Source organism: Panthera pardus, unplaced genomic scaffold, assembly GCF_024362965.1.
Source record: "Panthera pardus isolate Hobbes unplaced genomic scaffold, ASM2436296v1 HiC_scaffold_27, whole genome shotgun sequence".
Classification (NCBI taxonomy): domain Eukaryota; kingdom Metazoa; phylum Chordata; class Mammalia; order Carnivora; family Felidae; genus Panthera; species Panthera pardus.
In genome coordinates, this window is record NW_026526843.1 from 92,071,812 (window position 1) to 92,096,007 (window position 24,196).

Sequence of the window (24,196 nt, forward strand, 5' to 3'; positions counted from 1 at the left end):
GGCACGTGACCTAGGAGGGCCAATCAGCATCCACTACCTCCTGCCCCTGGTCATTGGTCCAAGGCTATCCACATGACCCAGGACATCCAATCAGAATCCACTGCCTACGTAGCCGAAGTGACTGGTCCAGGGCTAGCCACATGACCCAAGAGAGCCAATCAGAATACACTAGCTACCTGGCCCTGGCGATTGGTTCACAGCTAGGCACATGACCCCGGGGAGCCAATCAGAATACACTTCCTCCCTTGCCATGGTGATTGGTCCAATGGTGGACACAAGATCCAGATTAGCCAATAAGAATTCACCAACTAAGTGGCCATGGTGATTACTCCAGGGATAGGCACATGACCTGTGAGTGCAAATCAGAATTCACTACCTCCTGGCATTCTCTCTCTCTCTCTCTGCCCCTCCCCCACTTGCTCTCTGGCTGTCTCTCTCTCTCTCTCAAAAATAAATAAGTATTAAATTAAAAAAAAAAAAGAAACAGGAGACTCTCCCTACTTTTTTGAGGGGGACTGGTCTCTGCTGGTTTCAGGTTTGATCCTAAAGTAATTTATCTGTTTGGCTTCCCTAGAAGTCGACACTGAATTCCAATTATTTTTGCAGCTAACTTTCTTCAGGTAATCTTTGTGCGGCCCAATGGAATTCTGAATTCTGGTCATTTTTTTCCTCTTTAGAAGGGTCAAAACCTAATCAGTCACATTTTTCATATCTCTCAGTTGTAACACCAAAGCCATTCTAATAGCTGTATCTGAAAGTGCTTTATGTGTGCAATTCTCGATTTCCAGCTTTCTGAGATCCCTTTTAATTTAGCCAAAGAAAATAACCAGTTCCCTTCTCAAATGCTTCTGAGTTTCCCCCAAAGGTGGCCACTTGCCTTAGCTCCTGCTAGGATCACCTCTTTAATCCTCCCCGGACCCCCTCTGTCCATCTTGTCATTGCTCCATTCAATTCTCCTTTATGTGTTGCTCTCCTCACTTCCACCTACTTCACCAATACTGGATCCAAACCATTGACACAGTCCTGCCCATTTTTTACTAAAGCGCAATAGATACCATTGTTTCACTAACTTTATTGAAGCCTTGTGATAAACGGGGAATTTCTACACAAATCTAGAAAATCTTTTTTTTTTTTCAATTTTTTAAGCATGTATTCATTTTTGGGAGACAGAGCATGAGAGGGGGAGGGGGAGACCCAACATCCGAAGCAGGCTCCAGGCTCTGAGCTGTCAGCACAGAGCTCTATGCGGGGCTCAAACCCATGGGCCGGGAGATCATGACCTGAGCTGAAGTCAGACGCCCAAATGACTGAGCCACCCAGGCGCCCCTGGAAAACCTTAACACTTGTTTGTAGACCTATTTCTCTAGAGCCCCCAGATCACACCCTTCCCTAGGGGTTTCACACTGACACCCTCCTCTTTAGCCAGTCCGGACGGTATCCTGCTGCTGGGGAGGAAAGCCTCTTTCTACTCAAGATAATAGATCTCCATTTTGTACTCTCTCCCAGAAATTCCTATCCCCCCCCCCAACTCACTTCCCTTAAAGGAAGTTAAAAAGGAGAAAAGTCCATTAATAGCATAAGAATCCAGAGACAAAGCCTTTACTCCAAAGAAGACAGCACTTCACATTTTTATGCATAATAGCTTCTACCTGCAGGTAGCTTTTAAAACAGCAGTTTGGTGGGGTGGGAGGGGGCACCTGGGTGGCTCAGTCGGTTAAGTGGGACTTCGGCTCCCAGGTCATGATCTCAGGGTCCATTGAGTTCGAGCCCCTCGTCAGGCTCTGTGCTGACAGCTCAGAGCCTGGAGCCTGCTTTGGATTCTGTGTCTCCCCCTCTCTCTGCCCCTCCCTCGTTCATTCTCTCGCTCTCAAAAATAAACAAACATTTAAAAACTTTTAAAAATAAAATAAAATAGCAGTTTGGTCCAGCTTCATATATTCTAAAGCACAATTAAGTAGGTAGGATGATATTGTATCATATTAACTTACAACTTAAATTCTAACTTCCAAATAAGAAATGAGATGACTAAAAAAATTTTTTAAGCTGAATGGCTCTTTTAGATCCTCTTGAATCGGTTCAGAGAAAAGCGGAGCTGGAACCCACAGCCACTGTGTCAGGCGGGAGTTGGCAAGCTTTTTCTGTAACTGGCCAGGGAGTAAATATTTTAGGCTTTCCAAGTCTGTATGGTGTCTGTGGCAGTTATTCAACTCACACGTTGTAGCGCAAATGTAGCCACAGACAGTATCTAATGGGACGGCTGTGGCAACATTCCAATTCAAAAACACGAGGTGAGCCACATTCGGCACAGGAGGTAGTCTGTCGACCCCTGGTGTAAAGGACTGTACTAGGCTGGAGACCACAGCGAGCATGTGGGTGAGAGAAGCCTCCTCCTCTGGGCAGGGAGACTAGTCAGACTGCATATGTGAACTATTTATTCTGCGATCTTTTTCTTCAAGGCGGCCAATTAAATTGTGTTAGTTTCAGGTTACACAAAACTTTGGCTATTTCCCCTGTATGCATGCAGTGGACAGGTAAACACAGCACGGACATGTCAAAAACTCAGGGGAAAATTCTGGGCCATATACAATGCTTTCACGTCCTCTTTGCAACATTTGTAAATGTTTAAGTAATAAAATCAAATTTCCCTTTCTATAATCAGCTCACGCAAGGTTTAAACCAGACCCACACCATCTCAGCATTTCCATTGTGTCTTCTCTGTCACTATTTTGGAAAGTATTCTGAAGGTGTTTTAAGGATTAGCCGTATTTTCAGACTTGCTTTCACTTCCAATCAAAGTTAGCACGGCATGACTGATCCTGGGGAGTGGACTCCGGAGGAGGCACAAGAAAACACATAAAGAGCACTTCTGAATTAACTCTGCCAGGTTAGTTACACTGAAAACAACTATCTCCCTCATATACATCCAAACAGGTATTTTATTTGTCTGGGCTGCCTTTGTTTACCTGCTTTGGTCTCTCCTAAGGACCAGTCCTAGTAAGACAGGATACCAGTTATCTTGGGAAGAGTTAGAGCAAGGAAACAGGTTTGTGCCTCTTATATCGGCATGCGTTTTCCTCTTCTTGCCATACCTTGGAAGATTTTAAGATGAGGAAATGTAGTTGAACGGTCAGAAGTTTTATAATTTAGTTATGAGGGGCGCCTGGGTGGCTCAGTCAGTTAAGCATCAGACTGCAGCTCAGGTCATAATCTCCCCGGTCTGTGAGTTCGAATTGGGCTTGGAGCCTAAAGCCTGCTTCAGATTCTGTGTCTCCCTCTCTCTGCCCCTCTCCACTGGCGTTCTCTGTCTCTCAAAAATAAATAAATGTCAAAAATTTTTAAATAAATGAAATTAAATTAAGTTATGAGAGTCTGTATCACAAGCCAGGTTGTTTCTGGATCTCATCAAATATTTCAATGGTAAAAGAAAAGAACTTAAGGGTTTAACTCATGTCAGTGTCAGATTATAAAACAAAGAATACCAGAGCTTAAAACATCCTTGCCAGCCAAGGAACTCATGCTAGTAAAGGAATCCACGGAATATTCCACCAAGAGTTACCATCAGTAGTTTTTAAGTGCTAGGAAGAGGGTTTCTTGGTAGATTATGCTAATTAAGCATTGAATTCAAAGGCAGCATTTAGGATAGGACAGAATAACTCTTTAAGTGTAAGTACAATTAGTTAAAATGAGTCCCACTGTTTACTGGTTAACAAAGATTTCGGTCAAGTAGGGGTCTAGTATTCTAGGTAATTCAAAGCTCATATTCCTTGTCCAGAGAGATCAATTAGCTTCAACACAGGCTTCCTATAAACAGAGAAAACGTTTTTGTTTTTTCTGAATTCTCAAAATACAGAACACTTTCCAGAAAAAAGTCCTCCATAAGTGGTAGATCTATCCCTACTAAGGCATATCAGATACTGGCATCTACTGGCGAAAATGAGACACAGCAGCTATTATACAGGAACCACCGAGTCAGAGACAAGAAACAAAGATCTGGAAATTACAAATGTGCAATCAGGGATACCCTGGCAGGAAATAAATTACCAAAGTTGACAAAGACTGATAAAGTTCTAGGTAGAGAGGGATTCTGGAGGCAAGCAAATAACACACAGGGAGAAATTTCAAATAGCTTAGAGATGACCATTACTAACACACGTGATGGACTTAACAAAACTTCAGTCTCCAATGTGTCAATTCACTTGCCAAAAAGTTTCCCATGCTAGCGCAAAAGCCAATAGAAAGAAAAAGAACTAAATGTCCTTTGATTAAAATTTGTCTGAATCCCTACGATCATTCATTTCATAAATATTTATTAGGTGCTGACTATATGTTAATCACTGTTCTAAGTGCCAGGGATCCGGCAGTAAACTAAATGGCAAAGGCTTTGTTCCTGTGAAATATACATTCTATTCAGGGTGAGGGCAGGGTGGACATCCAGTAAATAAGTAAATATGTAATAATTCAGATGATATGTACCAGAAAAAAATAAAGTACAAAAGAGGTCAGAGGTACTATGTTATTATTTTATAGGGAGGAGTCAGGGAAGGCCTCATGATAAAGCAAGTTTGAACAATGTTATAAAGCTTTTATACCCTCAGATTCAAAGATGTGACTTCTTACTTTTTTTTTTTTTTTTAAGTAATCTCTATGCCCAAGGTGGGCTTGAACTCAATACTGTGAAATCGAGAGTCACTCGCTCTACTGACTGAGCCAGCCAGGTGTTCCCATCACCAAAGAAGACATCCAGATGGCCAAGAGACACATGAAAAAGATGCTCAACATCACTCATCATCAGGGAAATGCAAATCAAAACCACAATGAGCTATCATCTCACACCTGTCAGACTGGCTAAAATCAAAAACACGAGAAACAACAGGTGTCGGCAAGGACGTGGAGAGAAAAGAACCACTGTGCACTATTGGTGGGAATGCAAACTGGTACAGCCACTGTGGAAAACAGTATGGAGGTTCCTCAAAAAGCTAAAACTAGAACTACCCTGCAGTCCAGTAATCATACTACTGAGCATTTACCCAAAGAATACAAAAACACTAAAATAAAAGGATATCTGCACCTCTATGTTTACTGCAGCATTATTTACAAAGTCAAACTATGAAAGCAGCCCAAGTATCCATAAATAAGTGAATGGATAAAGATGTGAGATACACACACACACACACACACACACACACACATGCACACACGCAGTGGAGTGTTATTCTGCCATAAAACAGAATGAAATACTGCCATTTGAAACAACATGAATGGTGCCAGAGAGGATATTCCTAAGTGAAATAAGTCAAGTCAGAGAAAGACAAAGACCACATGATTTCACCCATAGGTGGAATTTAAGAAACAAAACAAATGAACAAAGGGGGAAAAAGAGAGACAAACCAAGAAGCAGACTCTTAACTACAGAGAAGAGACAGATGTTTATCAGCAGGGAGGGAGTGAGGGATGGGTGAAATAAATGATGGGGATTAAAGAGCACACTTATCACGATGAGCACTGGGTACTGTATGGAAGTGTTGAATCACTTTGTTGTACACCTGAAATTTAACACTGTATGTTAATTATATGGAATTAAAAATTTATAAAAGTTTTCTTTCTGCATGGTACTTCCCTGATGTTATCTTCAAGCCTTAAACCAGACAGCTTTTGTAAGTGGGGTTTTAAGAAAGAGACCCTGTCTGTAGGCAGGGATGGGATGGACCAGGGAGAGGCAGCAGCACGGAGGCTCAGGTCATAGGCGGCAGAGGTACTGAGAGAGAAGCTGGAATGTGTGCAGAGCTACGTGAGGGGACAAGAGATCATCCAGGCACACTTGTGACACGTGTAATGATGGGGCCCCTCAAGCATAGTGGGAAAGGAAACTGACTCCCAGCATCCTAAAAAACCATGTTCCTGGCTTATTAAAGGGAGAGGTAATGCTGGGCTTCCATCAGTCTCTGAGGACTGAAAAACTTAGACACGTTTGAATTACATCATAGAAGAATTGCCTTGGTTTCCAAGGGCAATAAGGACATTGCCAGAAGACACATGATGTAAGAACAAATGTGTACAGAAAGAAAATGCATTCAGGAGTCCCGGGTAAAGCACGGCACAAAATGAATTTGTATTTAAACACTCCGTAAAGTACATCCACCCGTTCCCTAGGGTAAGATCTACTTAGGTTATTACTTCCAACTCTCCCCTATAAAATGGATCATCAACTGTTGGGTCCTAATATTTTTGCTTTATGGTCATTTGAAATTTTTTCCCCAATACTTGGCTTTTATAGTTGCAGAAAATTTGAGAATCTTCACCTTAGAAGCTCTCCACCCAACATCAGTTTAAGAGAGGGGACATGACAATTGCCACAAACACCCTTAATGTTCAGGCCCCTGTAATAACCCCCCTTTGAACCCTTCATAGGAAATACACCCAAAGGAGAAAGCACATGCCAACATTTTTGCACATCCAGTACTCCTGGACAATTCTGGAAATTTGATTTCTGGTGTTTGAGATGGTGATGAGGTGGTGGGGAGGGGGAAAGGTCTGGCTAATGTGTTTTGAAGAGGATGTCTCAGCTATGAAATTCAAAAAGCCAAAAAAGGATTGTTTTTCCCCCCAATGAATAAGAAATGATAGCAACAGGAAACAAGAAACAGTCATAAAATAATAAAACAAATCCCGAGTTGGTAGCATTTCAATGTTAGAGTGACTCACTCCTTTTCCTTCCAACTTGTCATTCTACTAACAAAGGAAACAAAGTCACCCTTCCCATCTAGACTTCTTAGGTATCCATTCGTTCATCATCACTGTTTCCTGACATATTTACAAACACGCTTATTTAATTCAGTGAGGTGGAGGGAGGCAGCTTTCTAACTGATGTGAAAGCTAATTACACTGCCTTTGTTAAGTTTATGCATTTACTTTGAGAGAGTGTGTGTGTATGTGTGCGTGCGCACACAAGAGCAGGGGAGGGGCAGAGAGAGAGGTAGAGAGAATCCCAAGCAGGCTCCGTACTGTCAGTGAAGAGCCTGACGCGGGGCTAGATCTCACAAACCTCTTACCAACTGTGAGGTCATGACCTGAGCTGAAATCAAGAGTTGGACGCTTATCCGACTGAGCCACCCAGGCGCCCCCACTGTGCTTTGTTATTAGGAAGGACACGGGGCTGAGGAAACATTGTAGTATAGAAATAATAGTGGAAACTTATTTAGTATTAATAAGTGCTATGTTAGGTCAAGTAACACAGCCATGTTATAACTAGTAAGTGGCAACAGAATTCCAACCTCGGTATTTTACTTGGTGAGGATTCACATCCTGGTTCTGCCTTTACTTACAGACCAGGTTTGGTCTTAATGACATGGATGTTTCTGAAGCCTTCACAATCTGTATATTGTGGCTTTAGGAGGGTATCATACTTAACATCCAACCGTTTAGTTCTTCCACCAAGTGGATGTTCTATGATTCTTGGTAGCACAATAAGAATAACACAAGTTCCTAGACTAGCAATATCTTCCATTTGTTTAAACTTTCTAACTCAGGAAACTCGGAGGTTTACAGGTTCATCTAATGGGCACCAACCAGGCATCCAGAAAGGCAGTGTGGCATAGAAGCTAACAGCACAGACCTGGAAGCCAGAATGTCCCAGCACACATCCTGGCTCCTCCACTTAAGAGCTTGTGACATTAGATTACTTAACTCCTTCATGCCTCAATTTCCTCATCTCCAAACAAGAATAATAATTGCACCAACCTCTTAGAGCTGTAGTGAGGATTAAATGAGATCATCGGCCAGGCCCACAAACCAAAGGCCGCACTGTTTAAGCACCTCATACACAGAAAGCATAAGGAGGCATTTGGGACAAAAGACCAGCGAGACGAAGACCTTTCCTCTCCCTTACTGGAAAGAAGCAATAAACAAATCACGTGACCCTTTGTAACAAAGGGATCATAGAACCCTTTTGAAAATAAGGGTGAAGTCAGAAATGCCAGTGCAGGAAGCTCTAGGGAAATGCAAGGACTTTTGCTGCCCAAACTCTATAGCTTTGTTTTGGGGATTCCAGGCATCACATGCCATCAACTGAGCACTGATTATATCTGCATGAACACTGATGTAGGGGCTGAGGATACACAGAATTACAGGTCAGCTGTTGTATACTCTAGAGGCTAACATTTTAACTGTGAGGAGGTATCGTGAAGGCACAAAATGCCCAACCTAGATGCCAAGAGTATAGATGTGTCAGAAGTTCAGAGGAGGGAGCAGTGGGCAAAGGCTGTGCAAACCAGGAAAATTCTGGATTTATAGCTAAGCTTTACCTCAGTCTAGGCCAGCCTGCATATAGTAGACCAAAGATGTATCAAGAGGGCCAGGGACATCCTCCAGGCAGGTCAAAAGGTACAGACAAAAGTAGAAAAATATATATATCATTGGTGACCAACAATTATACCAGTTGGCTGGGGGAGAAGATTCTATAGGGAGGTGAGTAGGGGACCACCCATGAGGGGCGCAGGTGGGGCCGATCTGTGGAGATCGCTTTCCCCTGGCCTAAGTCTTGATTCAAGTCTGGCACCTTTGTGAACAGAAGTTTTAGACCTTGTCACAGATATGCTTGGTGACATACAAGGAAATTCACTTCAGAAAATAAAAATTACGAATGTCTACCACAAACTCCTAGTTAGCTGAGTGCATTACAAGCCCATATTAGATTCTCCATCCATACACAAGGCATATTAAACCAAACGACTGAATGTACACAGTTATATGGGCCAAGTAGCATCTTAACAATATCAGAACCTCTTGTGCTCCTCCAAGAAAATGTTCTGGTCATGTTGTCACGGTCGGGAATGCTTATAGTCTATCTGCAATTCTGAGCATACGTACATTCCAGTGGGTTTGCTCCTACTTTTCCTAGTAACCAGTCAAGGATCCAGATATTGGCAATACAGCTGAATACTTTTCACGCAGATATCCCAAAATACCTCCTTAAAATACTACACAAATGCGACATCTTTCACTTTTGCAATGTTAGTAACAGCATGGTTTTGCCTATTAAGTTAAAACACAAAAACGTCGCCAAAACATTTCAACAAATGTTTAGCTGGAACAAGATCTTCACAGAGTAAAAATAAACAAAGGCTTCACGTGGCCAGTCTCACAACTGCCACTTTACAAATAAATACACATGCACCCACAGGCTTTTCATTTAGTGGACATGTCTTCTATCAATCAGTTAATGCCACGTGACCCAGACCAGAAACTTCAGAGGGCCATTCTCACTTGTGGTGGGGAGTGGGGTTGGAGGACTAGGGTGAGCTTAAAATCCATCAGCCCCATGCTGTCACCCTTTAGATATTTGGGACACTTGGGTCACCGGACTTGGCACACGAGTATAGAGGGTGGACAGAAACAGGGATGGGTTTCTTCCTTTACATCTTCCCCACACGAGCATGAACAGGATTTTCTACATGCCTTTGCTTGTGGCTCTTCACTCATTACAGAGAGGGGGAAACTTGGCCAAACTCGTTGTTCACAGTGTCCAATAAAATTAAAATAAAGTGTTGTTTCACCTGGAATTATTCACATGCTACTCTGCCAGACGTCAAAGAAAAGGCAGGGAGTACCTTCAGTCACCAATATCAGAACCAAACTGCTTTCCTAGAGCTTAAACTGCCATAGCAAGTCTGGTATGGAGCAGTTAAAGGGTCCAAGGTTCCTCTCCTTGAGACTACAAGTCTTGGGAGTGTCCACACCTTGAGTGTCCCCATGCACAGATGGCAGACAATCAGAGGATCAGGACACTGAGTTCTTTTCTCTATGCCTCTGTCGCAGATACTGGAGAGGGACTCATTCACACTTACTCCCACCCCCTTCTAGCAGGCCTCCTTGCATTGCAGAGGCCAGAGAGTCAAAAAGCACATTTTCCAGACTCCCTCACAGCTAACGTTCCAGGTGTGCTTTAGATTCTACCCCTCAGATGTACCACAGGAAGACTGAAATGAGGAAGTAAACTATGTCAGGGATATTGGTGATTCGTAAAAGTGACAGGTTGGAGGCATTTGGCTCCTCTGAAGAACGCTGGTGAAGGTTCTTTCTATTCTGTAGCATCATAGGGGCTGAGGACTATGAGGCAGCAGGAGTGAAGTTTCTGCTAGAAACATCCTGTGGGGTAGTTGGCACTTCTCCTGGCCAAGTAACATCCAAACCAGGTTTCGGGCCTTCCCACGGATTCTGTCAATTACCTGTATCAGTTACTCATTGGCACAGTAATGCTGCATAAGGACCCAAAAATTTCAGTGACATACAAAAATAAGCACTTATTTAGCCCATGAATCTGCAGGGTTCAGATGGGCTAGGCTGGACTGGGCTGGTTTGTGTGTCTGTGGCCAGCTGCAGTTCAGCTCACCCATACGTCTGGGGGCCAGCTGGCTGTGAGCCAGCGTAGGATAGCTTCAATTGGGACAACTGGAATGACTTGGCTCTACATCACATGTCGCTCAGCCGCCAGCAGGCTGGCCTTGGCATGTCCTCTCACAGATGACAGACAAGTAAGAACAAAAGCATAAACGTTCAAATGCTTTTACAAGCTTCTATACACGTATCTACTAACATTTCATTGGTCAAGTCACCTCAGACTGGTCAACCTCAGACTGAAGAGACATAGAGATATTCTGCCCTAGTGAGAAAAACCACAAAGTCACATGTCCCAAAGGCATGGGTAGAGGTGGGGAAAATTGGGGCCAGAAACACCCTACCACCTAATGCCTTCAAATAAACTCTTCTGCTTAAACTAGGCAGAGAGAATGTGGTTGTTTTAAACTAAGCAGCTTGATACAGCCACACTTCTTGATAATCAGTGGTTAAAATGCACACGTGGGACAAAACTCCACCAGAAAAAAAGTTGGAAAAATCAACTGTTTCCCAAGAAAATACAGTGATTGCATTAGGAATTCTATGACTGACCTAATCATCTTTGGTCTGCTCCTGCCCTTCCTTTCTTGCTTCTCTTTCATTATCCCTCTTCTGACCCTTTTATTCTAGTCTAAAGAAGAATAGATGTTAATATACACAAAATTTCTGGAAAAATATCAGTAACAGTTAACAGGAGTTGCCACTGAAGAGAGATATGAAGGTATGGGGTGAAAAGTAGTCTAAATTTTAACTGTGTGCTCTTTAATGGTTGAACTTTTCTTACCAAATTACTGAATTATTCTTTTGGTTAAGAATTAAACTAAACATTTGACCAAAAAATGGAAATATAGACAAAGAGTGAAAAAAATTCACGTGTAACCAATGGTTTTACTCTTTTTTTTTTTTTTTTTTTTTGTGCTTAGAAACTATTGGGCTAACCACAGTTAGAAAAATTCATGCCACTGGCCATAAGATTGGGATTATTACTTTATTAAAAATTCATTACCATAAGCCCATACTAATATAAACAAATTAGTGAATAAATAAGTAAATGGGAGAGAAGACACAATTTTCCTGTGAAGAATTCTAAATAATTTATGTAGATATTCCACCCTCAAGGAGGTGGAGCATAACCCCCATATCTTAAGTGTGCAGGGCACATAGTAACTTCTTTCCAAAGAGGACAGTATCGAAAAGGAGGGAAAAGAGCAACTTTACAATGGAGAACCCTGACAAATACTATCTCAGGCAGGCACTCAAGGTCAACATCAACAGTGGTAAGTCATACGGACAGTATGTACCCCGGACAGGATGTGGTGAGAAAGGTACTTCAACTTTGTGGTCTTCCTCCCAAAAACCCATACCCCCAGTCTAATCAGACAAATCCTAATTGAGGGACATGCTAAAAACACCTGACCAACACGCCTCAAAACTGTCAAGGTCATCATAAACAAGCAGAACGCTGAGAAACTATCACAGTCAAGAGGAGGCTAAGGAGACATGATGACAAAATGTAACGTGGGGCCCCAGATGGGATTCTGAACTTTCCAGAAAAAAAGACATTAGGTAAATAGTAAGGAATCTGGATAAATTATGGACTTTAGATAATATTATTGGTTCATTAACTGTAACAAATGCACCATACTGCTGTAAGATAATGACGGAGGAATTTCCATGGAGGTGTATGGGAACTCTGTATATACTCACGATTTTTCTGTAAATCAAAACCGTCCCAAGAAACAAAGTTGATTAAAAATTCATCATTAATTACAGAAAAAAACAGTTAAAATAATAAATCAATGAATCAATCAGTAGGTATTATGGGGGATACTAATGACCTAATCTAAGTGCCTAATCAGGCTGTACAAACACAAATTTCAAATGGGATCCAGGTGTTTGTGTAGCTCGGGGCACCGACATTAAAAGGTCTATAGCTCAGTAATGAGCCCATTTAAAAGGGGCCGCGGGATGAATAAAGAACTATCCCTGATCTGCATAATAATCGTGCAATACAAGGTTCACTACACACTTGGGCAGCTTTTTAATTTACGGAGTAGTCAAGAAAATGCTTCTTTTTCCTTGTATTTTAAGACTGGGCTATCTCTGAGAATAAGTGTTTTTACTGGAGAGTTAAGAGGGAGAGAATAGTCAGGAAGCCACAGCCCGCCCTACATTGTGGTGTGGGAGTCACTGGAGACTGTATTTGAAGGTTGGGAAAACAGAGACGGGACACCGATAAATCCAAGGGGAAGACCACCTCCTCTGAGAAAGAGGCAGGACTTCCAAAGGAAGTATGAAGACTTGCGTGGAAGGCACTGAAGAGCAGGTTCCTCCCAAAGGTCTGTGAAATAAGCATGGGAATTGGGACACACTATGCCTCCCTCAACACCCACGAAAGACTAGAGTTAAGGGCTTTTCTTGAGGACTCTGCTTTAGATAATGCTGGGTATTCACTTTAAAATTACTTCCCTCATCTGTTGTAATTTTCTTTGGTTTGCTTGGAGCAAGGTTCTCACCTTGCGGTCCATGGAACCCCAAGGGCATATGGATAGAATTTAAAGGGTCCATGAACTTGGATGGGAAGAAACACTTCTTATGTTCACTAATCTCTATCTGAAATTTTTTATTTCTTTTAAATATGAATGTAGGCAACAAACCACAATAGCATTAGCACCTATGACTGTCACCAATAGAAACCACAGATATTTTTCATGTCACATTAGTTACTGCAGATACTGAGAAATATCCTTTATGCTTATCAATATTTTTTTAATGCTTATTTCTGAGAGAGTGAGCGGGAGAGGGGCAGGGAAGGAGGGAGAGAAAGAATCCCAAGCAGGTTCCACGCTGTCAGCCCAGAGCCCAACGTGGTGCTCGACCTCAGGAACTGTGAGACCATGACCTGAGCCGAAATCAAGAGTCAGATGCTTACCCAGCTGACCCACCCAGGCACCCCTGCCCATCACTACTTTAAACTTTGGATGGTCATTAGACTCACCACTAGATTGTTTAGTAAGTGAATAAATAAGTACATATGTTACTATAACACAAATTTTTTATATTCTGATCATTGTATGTCAATATAATTTGTTTCCTTTGTAACCCAGTGTTTGATTTTATGTATTTAAGCCACATTTTGATAAGAAGGCCATACGTTTCATCGAAGGGTTGATGGCACAAAAACGTTTTCAAGGTTATAAATCCTAGCCTAGGATGTAAAATCTGCTACAACCTTACAGCTTTGTGTGGTAGCATTGTCAAGGAAAGGAAGAAGTTTGAAGCTATAAAGAGAACTGTCGGGCTAAGAGCCTCCTCACTCCCTACCGTAATACTACCTCCTAATACATACACATATACATGCGCACACGCGCGCATGCGCGCGCACACACACACACCATAGAATCAAGGGAGATTGTAGCCCTTGAGTGCTGCACTGAGACCAGCAATAAAATGGCAGTTGGATCATGCACAGTCAAGAGCAGTGGGGAGCCTCAGGATATATAGGAACCACAGGCAAGTGGATGCAGGGGCAAGAGGACACAACAAACTGTTCTTTTCTAAATATACTAGAGGACGTGACCCTTAATGGCCATAAGGAAAACCGAATCTTGTGCATTGCCATTCTAGTTTATTATAATGCACTTGAGAACACAGAGGGGAAAAAAATCCCTCACACGCTGAAGAACAGAGCAGGCTTTCACTGAGGCCGTGCTTTGTCAGTACAGCATCCTTGTTGGTGTGGTTTCACTTCATAAAAATTACTAATATGTGATACATACAAAAGAATCTATATCACATTTAAATAAATTCTAAAGACTAATGAGTCTCGATGACCCCGTCACCCCATTCAGGACCTAGAGTACTACAAATGCCAGTGTATCTACTATATGTTCCTACCTTTTCCTATGTCCCCATCAGAGGAAAGCGCTAGCCTGAATTTTGGGCTCACCTTGCTTTACAGTTTCTCATACACATAGGATTCCTGGCAATGTACTGTTTAGTATTGTTTATTTTTGAGCTTTATAAAAATTACGCCCAACCGCATGAAGGCTTTGGTGATTTGGTTATTTATTCAATTGTTTCTTATATGCATGTATATTCTTGCATATAGTTGTGGTCAATTCATTTTTATTCTATTGTGGAATATCAAATTTTTAAATTTATCTATTTTCCCATCAGTGAAAAATCAGGTTTTTCCAGCATTTTTTTTAAATTTTTTTTTTTAATGTTTATTTATTTTTGAGACAGAGAGAGACAGAGCATGAACGGGGGAGGGTCAGAGAGAGGGAGACACAGAATCTGAAACAGGCTCCAGGCTCTGAGCTGTCAGCACAGAGCCCGACGCGGGGCTCGAACTCACAGACCGTGAGATCATGACCTGAGCCGAAGTCGGCCGCTTAACCGACTGAGCCACCCAGGCGCCCCTCCAGCATTTTTTTTTTTTTTATTACGAACCATGTTGCTAAGAACATTGCTAAGGAGAGTTCCTGGTTCACATGCAGAAAGATTTCTCTAAGGGTTATACCTAGAAATAAAATTTCTGGGCTATAGGGCATGTGGATATTCAACTCTGCAAGGGAATGTCAAGTTTTCTTTTCCAAAATGACTTTACCAAATTTGCACTCCCATCAACGAGGTATGTTAACTCCTGCTGATCCATTCCCATACCAAACACTTAATACTATCAGATTTCATAATGTATCATCATCTTTGTATGCCAAAGACAGTGTACCACTTCGTCATACAAGGGGCATAAAAATGTCAGCAAGTACCAAAGTTTTATCAGTAGAGCTTAATTGAAGATAATACAATGTCTTACCCTGACTTCTCCCTGGAATGCAAAGCCTGAGACAAGGATTTGGATGCAAGTAGTCTATTTCGGAAAGTGATTCTAGAGAACAGAGGTAGGTAAGTGGGGAAAGGAAATAGGAAACGTGAAAATAAATCCAGGAGTATATTTTTGAGTTGACCACAACTGTAGGCAACTGGGGCTTAACCCTGCTTAGACCCTCTGAGAATCTCTTAGAAGTAAACAGTACTAAAACGCAGTTCAGAAATATCTGAATGTAAGAAGGGAACATTTATCCCTGGCTCCCATCCCAGATTGGTCAAATATTGACTCTTTGGGTCTTTAACTCCCTCACATCCCATAATACACATACTTGGGTGCCAGGGGGGTGCAACAAGCTTTGGTGTTGAAATATCGAAGAAGTCCTGGGGTAGAAAGTGAGGCTAAGGCAAGGTACTCTCTGGTTACTCCCATGAAATGTGGTTATCGAACCAATGGCTTGCCTAAAAGGCAGGCTGAAAGGATGCACAGCAAGGCACAAGATGTACCTAATACACACACCTAATAAGCAGCAGAGATGGAACTCAAAACACATGTATCTACCGCAGTTCAAATATTAGGCACTTGGCACACGGTGTGCAAACACAGTCCACTGCCTACCCGGTAGCCATTCCTACTTTTTTTCTCTGCTAAGAGAACACCAGTATGTTCAGAAAGTAGGCAAGGATCTCTGAAATGGAGCTGCAAAGTGGCTCCATGATGCCATCACAGGCCGATTCCTCCTTCTACCTTCCTAAGAACCTCAATGCTGGCGTACATCCAAGTAGTCACTCCATCGTCCAAGAGGTCTCTAGCTAACATGCCTGCATTCCAGGCCAGTAGCTGGAGGAAACAAAGTATAGAAGGGCCTTCCTCCCAGCCAAATCAACTCTCTTCACACAGGCTTCCTAGAAGTCCTGCACAACACAACAATTATCTCAGGGGCAGAACTCAGTCGTAGGATCACGCCTCAGTGCCAGAGATGCTGGCTAATGGAGACTGTTCACTGGAAGCATCACCAGCAGGAATAAAACTAGATTCTGCCACTAAAGAAGATGGTGAGAAAGGACAATGAGTCTTATTTGCAAACTGGAAAAAAGTACTAAGTCACAAAGTTGTTATGAGGACTAAATGAGATCATACAAATAAAACTGCACAGTGCCTGGTATGCAGAAAATGATTAATAAATGCTAGTTAATTCGCTTCGGTGAATCACCATCATCAGGCCTGCCACTGAGCGGCCTAACTCCAGAAAACTGATTTTTATCAGTGTCTCTGCATTTCTCAGGCTAGAAGGTGCTGGATGCTGACTCACACCGACAATACTCATAAGTGTTTAAAGCCAGAGTGGTGGCTTAGTAATTTACAATGAGAAATAGAACTTTCAGGCAGACCAGACAGCTTGACCAGGTTATTCTCTCCCTGAAGGCAATGAACACGGGGAATCATAAGATTGACTGCTGAGCATGAAATCAGGAGAAATACAATTTATTATACACTTCAAATGTTGAAATGGCATCGGGTCCTGACAGCCTGTTGCATCCATCTCTACAACCTAGCTTGTGTAATTGGGCGGGTCGGACAATCAGGCTGGAAACATAACAGGTAACCTCTTCCCCTAGACAGTGCTGGGAGCCACAATACCAACTGCTGGCAAAACTCATGAGCAATGTGAAAAATGTGTGAAATCCTTGAAGGTAAACTCAAAACAGGTCATCAGCAAATTCATTCTGAACACAGGCCCTATATGCCCGGCATAACTTTGGAAATGTCCTAAGTATGGAGAATATTTTAGCAAGACTCATTCTTTTGAGGACAGCCCCAGAGGAAATGGGGCAGCAAGTTGAATCCATTTTTAAGTTTGAAATGGAAATATTTTAGTTGTTTCATCTAGAGACATAATAGACCACATTAAAAAATTAAAACATAAAATTCTTGAAATTGATCAAATAGAATATGCATATACACATACATATGCGTGCACTTGTGTGTGTACATATGTATAAAATCTCAATTGTGACTTAATGAACAAAGATAATTTTTTTATCCTCTAGGCTAACCTCATACCTTCTATTGACATTGTTTTTTTTCTAAACAGTACAAGAAGAAGTAGAAAAGCAATGTGGTATAAAGGGAAGAGTACTAAGCTTTGGCATCACGGTTGTTTCTGAAGCTTGGCTCACCTCTTATGAATAATGCAATCTAAACAAGTTATTTAGTATCTCTGGACCTTATTTTTTCCTCTGGGATAGTTTATCGAAAAAATGACCCATATTCTTTACCCCTCCTTCCATCTATGCCTTTTGCCACGTAACTCCACAGGGCCCTTGCACTCTGACTCCGGGCACGACTATGTGCTTGCTTTGGCCAACACAATAAGGTAGAAGTGTGACATGCCAGTTATAAGTCTAGGCCTCAAGAAGCCTGTATATTTCCACTTTTTCTCACTTCTGCCTCTGCTACTGCCTTCAGAACATGACTGGAAGCCTGCTGGAGGATGAGAAACATGTGAAAGAGAGGCCGGGCCACAAGGTACTCCAATCAAGGTTAGCCTAGATCAGCTGATATCCAGGTAACCCCAAGACATGTGAGCAATCCCAGCCCAGACCAGCAAAGCAATCTAGCCAACCCCCAGCTGATCCTGACACATGAGCGGTAAGTGCTTAAGCATATTACCATATGCTACTGAGATTTTGTGGTTGGTTGCTATACCACATTATAGCAAGAGACATCTGACACACACATAATCTGATACGGTTTGTTACAAGAGTTAAATGAGATACTATGGGAACAATGACTTAACACATCCCAGTCAGCAACAAAAATATACATCTTCCTCAACTTATGATGGGTCTACATCCTAATAAAACCACAAGTTGAAAATATTGTAAACTGGGGCACCTGGGTGGCTCAGTCGGTTGAGCATCCGACCCAGGTCATGACCTCATGGTTCACGAGTCCAAGCCCCGCATCAGGCTCTGTGCTGATGGCTCGGAGCCTAGAGTCTGCTTCGGATTCTGTGTCTCCCTCTCTCTCCACCCCTCCCCTGCTCATGCTCTCTCTCTCTCAAAATAAACAAACACTTAAAAAAAATAAAAAAAGAAAATATCATCAATTGAAAAAGCATTTCCTACACCTAACCTACCAAACACCATAGCTTAGCCTAGCCTACCTGGAACGTGTTCAGAATACTTACATTAGCCTACAGTTGGGCAAGATCATCTCACACAAGGCCTACTTTATAATAAAGCACTGAGTGGCTCATGTAATTTATTGAGCAGTGTCCTGAAAGTGAAAAACAGAATGGTTTTATGTGTATTGGTCGTTTACCCTTGTGATGGCATGGCTGACTGGGAATCGTGGCTCAGCATCAGGAGAGACACTGCATACCACTGGCCTGAGACAAGATCAAGGTTCAAAATTCAAGGTACAGCTTCTACTGAGTGTGTATGGCTTTTGCACTATCATGAAGTCAAAAAATCGTAAGTTGAACCATTGCTAAGTTGGAGACTGTCTGTATAGCTATTGTTTTTTTTGGTAGATTTCTACTTTCTAACATAAAATCACATTCTTGATATTATACCCAAATCACTAGCTTAAGGTTTTAGATGTTTCTAAGCCATTTAATCTCATATTTACAGTCTCTTGTTTTACTCCCACAAGTGAATAACAATATCCACAGAATGTGAACTTTACTGACTTAGCTCTCGAAGAGAAGACAAATTATTTTCCCATCTCTTAATTATTTTGGAGAGGGGGATATTGTTTGATGTAGCTCACTGTTGGGTCTCATGCGGAAAAAAAAATGTGATTAAATTCGAATTTTGTATTAAATGTGTGTGGAGAAATTTGCAATGCCCCTCGAGATTGCTCCATCCACAGAATAGCTAATCCTTGAAAAAAAAAATCACAAGGAACCAGCCTTGTAAAATTATCTTGGAGTTGGTACAAGGGCAAGCTGCAATTTAGCTGTGACTGGAGAAGAAACATGAATGGAGACAAATCGGCTGATGTATAGTCCCCATATTCATTCACCTCCATTTGTACAAGAGATTGAGGGAGACTTCACTATAGTATTTTCTCCCATTTCCTCATCCTTTGTCATTTGAGCAGAGAAAGTCATTAAGCTTGGCAAAAGCACAAGTCCAATACTATCAGCAATTAGGAGAGCAAATACCACAGATAAACTCACCTACAATGATGTAATGAACCAGACTCACCCAATACCATAAAGTCTCAAAATGTCAGAGATCTTGCTAAAAGCTTTTGGATTTTTAAAAGCTTTCCAGGTGATTTTTTTTTAAGTGCAACAAAGTTTGAGAACCACCGATGGTGTGCTTCACAAAGTATCATCCCTAGACCAACACCAGCAGCTTCACCTGAGGACTTCTTAGAAATGTAAATTGTTTAAAAAAAAAAAAGACGTGTAAAATCTTGGGCTCAACCCCAAACCTACGGAATCAGAAATCCTGAGGCCAGGACCCGGTGATCTGTTTTTAACAAGCTCTCCAGGTGATCTGAATGCCTGGTAGGGCTTCAGAACCACCGATCTAACTAGAACTGCGTTCAAGTATCTATATTGGTAGCACCTGGATTTTGTTAGCGCTGCAGAATCCTGGGCCCCATCTAGACTAAATTGGAATCTAAATTATAAAAAATAAAGTCTTCAGGTGACCGGTATGCACATTAAAGCCGGAGAAGTGCCGTATCCGTCCAGTGGTTCCTGTTGTGGGGTGAATTGTGTCCCCACCCCCAAACTCATGTTGAAGTCCTAACCTCAGTAGGTGACTGTTATTTAGAGCTAGGACCCCTATAAAGAGGCGATTAAGGCAAAATTAGGTCAAATGAGTGGGCCCTAATGTAATATAACTTGCGTCCTTATGACGGGAAATTAGGACACAGACGTGCACAAAGGAAAGACCACGTGAAAACAGCAGGAAGGCAGTGATGTACAAGTCAAGGAGAGAGCCCTCAGAAGAAGGCAAACCTTAAGAGACTCGCAAATACAGAGAGCAAACTGAGGGTTGCTGGAGGGGAGGTGGGTGGGGGATGGGCATTAAGGAGGGCACTTGTTGGGTTGAGTACTGGGTGTTATATGCAAATGATGGATCACTGGGTTCTACCCCAGAAACCAATACTACACTGGATGTTAACTAACTTGAATTTAAATACAAAAAAAAAGAAGAGGAAGTCAACCCTGCCTCCACCTCAGTCTTGGCCTTCTAGCCTCCAGAACTGTGGGGAAAAAAATCTTACTTAAGTCGCCTGGTCTGGGGTACTCCGTTATGGTAGCTCTCACAAATACGGTTCCCAAACTCAGGTGCGTATTGGACTTATCTGAGGGAGTTTTTAAAATCCTGACAGCTAGGTACCACTCCCAGAGGTCCCAATTTAAGTAGTTTGGGGATTAGCCCCTAAGTCTGGATTTTTAAAAGCTTTCCAAGTGATTTTTTAAGTGCAACAAAGTTTGAGAACCACCGATGGCGTGCTTCATTCTTTTGACTGGTGAAAAATCTAAGGCCCAGGGTCCTTCAACTGTTAAATGTCAATCTCTTGACACTTGCTTAACTGATGTCCCATCAGTAGGACTCCAAACCTGGTCCTTCTGTAAATATTTCAGGACTCCTACTGTGAAAGAGAGTCAAGAATCAAAGTGGGCAGTCATCTATGCTCTCTTAATTTCATGCATCAGCTTAAACATTTTGGGGCTAGGATCGTCTTGAACATTCTTTTGTAATAAATCTCCCTCAGCACAGGTATAGGGAGGGCCCCCACAGAAAACCCGTTGACTTAAACTGTCAGTACCCACTACCTCTCCTTATGTTCTTCTTGCCCCTCTAAGTTGCCCTCCGGGTTCCTCAGATCCAAATCAAAGACTCTAAGGTTATGTAAACCAGCATTTCAGGGTGTAGGTGTCAAACCACTAATTAGGTTTTTCTTGCTAAACCCTTTCTACTGGGCCATGTGAGGTTGTGAAGCTCCCAAACTCTACAGTCAACTCACTAGACAAGTATCTACTGAATGTTTATTCTGTTCCAGGAACTGGAGGATCTGACCCTTACCTGATGGAAACCGTATGCGCTGTATGTATGTGTATATGTATATACACATATACATATGTATATATATATATACACACACACATATACACACACACACATATACACACGTTTTTTTTTCTACCTGCAGTCTCTAAAAGTTAACATGCTCCACAACAGTGATTATTTAGCACCTTTAAAACACCATACACCTTGGCGGGGCAGTAGGAGCAGGGGCTGTTCTGAATGTGCTCTTGCTACACTGATTAATATTTAACTTTTTACTTGGACCAGTCATTAATCCTGTCACTGGTTAAAATAGAACCGTTTTCATGACATACTAGCACAATCTGCTGGTTAGCTCCCCAAAGCCATCTCTAACCTCCCTCTCCCTGGCCTCCTTTCCATGACAGAAGCTAAAAAGCCCGATACTCACTTTCCCGGCCTCTCTCACCATTAAGAACTGCTATAGAGCCCAGTTCTGGCCAATGAAATACAAGAGAGATTCTGCTGAGAAAAGATATTTCTTCTCTGGTAAGAGAAAGTCATATGAGAGAAATTATTCTACCCCTCTCCACTACCCATTTCCTGCCTTTGAACATGGAGTAAGGATGTAACGTCTGGAGTTGTTAGACCCATCTTGAAGCCATGAGCTTAGTAAGGCATTGATCCAGAACCCTGACGCCTTTGGGCCACCAACTCCAGTAATCACCTGCTGTCAGGCTTCTCTATTTGTAAAAGCCACCTGTAGTTGGCTTTTCTCTTGCAGAAAAAAAAAATCACAATTAATATATAGTCTTCCATGTGTGTCAAACTCATTCAGAACACTGTGTGGCCTGAGGCCCCACATTTTGAGATTTATTGAATGAGAAGGAATATCTTCTAGGAATGAAGAGAAAGCATACCCAGGTGGAAAGGTAAACCCAGTCTGAACTGCCGAATTCATTTATTCATTCATTCTTTTAACAGACCTCCACTTTAGTAGACTCCAGGGATGTAAAGATGAATAAAACTTCACCCCTGCCTCCCAAGAAATTTTACTATCTTGAGACTGGTATGTAAACCAAGAGTCACAGGATAGAAAGCACAGAGACAGAGATATGCAGGGGAGAGGAGTCACAGTATCAGAAAGGTTTGGTGGGGGGGGGGCGGGGGGGGGGTTCCCCATAAATAATTTTGGAAAAGAGAATCATGAAATCTTCCATTCAACTCTAAAAAGTTATTCCTGTGACTTGACTAAACACGTGAAGTTTTATTTTTCTTCCTGGGGAGGAGGAGGCGATTCTTTGCTATAATCACAGACTGTAGACCAAATGACATTTCAGGAAAGAGCAATTTAGGATGGGCTACTCAATCAACTGCCAGAAAAGCTTCCCCACCCATTCTTCTCCCACAAAACAGGATAAGGACCAGGTTTGGTGGGGGGCGGGGTGGGGGAAAAGAGGGTAAGTACTTTCCTCCTCTATCAGCAAGGATGTTTGCGCAGCACAGAAGAATTCTGGGCTGTGAATTAAGACCACCTGTTAACATTGCAGCAAACCAAACAATATTGATAATAAAGCAATCAGTTGTCGACAGGAGCCACAAATGCATGCATTCCAGGAGATGCTCTCCTCTGCTACTTTTAAGCAAAAACGACAGCAATAATTAGTACCTATTTAATAATCACAGAAACACCTGCAGTTAATGGTAGAGAAACAGGGATGTGACCTCCCTGCATCGGTTTTTCTAAAGGCAGTTGGTGGAAGCAAACCTCCCCCTCCCTACACATACACACACACACACACACACACACACACACACACAGACCCACACTGGTAGAGAAAAAGGAAAACTAACATGTAGCTTTGCATTGTTAAATCCTCATAAGAAACAGAATAGGTCCTCATTGATTTTCTCGCAAGGGAAATAATAGGTTTTGAAGCATCTCTGAAAATAAGACCAGCAGCAGTTTCCTAAACTGTTCCTGAAATACATTAGAAATAAAATATTCAATAGAGTCCTAAATGAATTGTTTCAACATTATCGTGACATTCACATGAATTGTGCCTCCGGAACATTTTGATTCAGTCAGTGGTGACGAGATTGATATGCAGCACGTCCTGGGCTGGGGAGGGTTGTTCCAAGATCCCAACTCAGGCTACAGTGAAACATCTGCCACCTCGCCGAGAATGAGGAAACCGCCTTGGCAAAGGATTCCGGCTCAGCCCTCTAGCTCTCTTGCCACCTCCCACCCCCCTAACCTCTAAGAATCACCCAGGAAGAAAGTGGGGGAGGAGGGAAACACGAGAAACAAATCAAACATTCCTAGCCCCGTAAACGCCGCATCCGGACCTTTGAAGGTACCCTGGAAATTAAGAATATGGCCCCAGAGTTTGGCTTGTTTGGGGTCTGAGCATGGATTTGATAGCCTCTGTTGCGTTTCAAAAATCTAACTTTCTGTCTCCGATGGAGAGAGCCCGAGGGTGGGAGCAAAGGCAGACAGAGATACAGACTGGGAGACATTCCCCCCCCCCCCCCAAACACCACCCGAGTCACCCAAGCCTGAGGCACCAAAAGACGAGAAACTTACCTGGCCCTCACCTAGACGGAAAGGCGGCTGGTCGCTGAAGCTGGAGATGAAATGCAGATCCCAGGCGGGAGGCGATGTCCCGCTCCGCACCCCGGGGAGCGGAGTGACTCACGCGCCGGGCGCCCGCCTCTCCGTCGCGCGCCCCTCTCCCTCCCCGCCCCTCCAGGTACCCGGTCGGAGCGCTGGGAGGCGGTCTCCAGCCGCCCCTTCCGCAGGGCCCTCTGCTCGACGCCCCCAGGCGGCCGCGCCAGGGGCCTCCAGCCAGAGCCGCCTCAAGCACAGCCCGCCCCTCCAGACAACCACCAGCTGCTGCAGGACGCGTGCCTCCGGGGTGGGTCTCCCCTCTCCTCTGCCCCTCGCCACCCC

General features: G+C 42.7%; 1 protein-coding gene across 7 annotated transcripts in view; it reads right to left on the bottom strand.

Moving 5' to 3' along the window:
• The window catches only part of SYTL5 (synaptotagmin like 5), a 270,623-nt gene extending 246,672 nt beyond the window's left edge, over nucleotides 1-23,951 (bottom strand). For all 7 annotated transcript variants that reach the window (XR_002071899.2, XM_053891719.1, XM_019417276.2 and 4 more), the window contains exon 1: nucleotides 23,831-23,951. The gene's annotated coding sequence lies outside the window, so the exon portion shown is untranslated. The remainder of the gene's footprint in view (nucleotides 1-23,830) is intronic.
• Nucleotides 23,952-24,196: the final 245 nt, after the last annotated feature.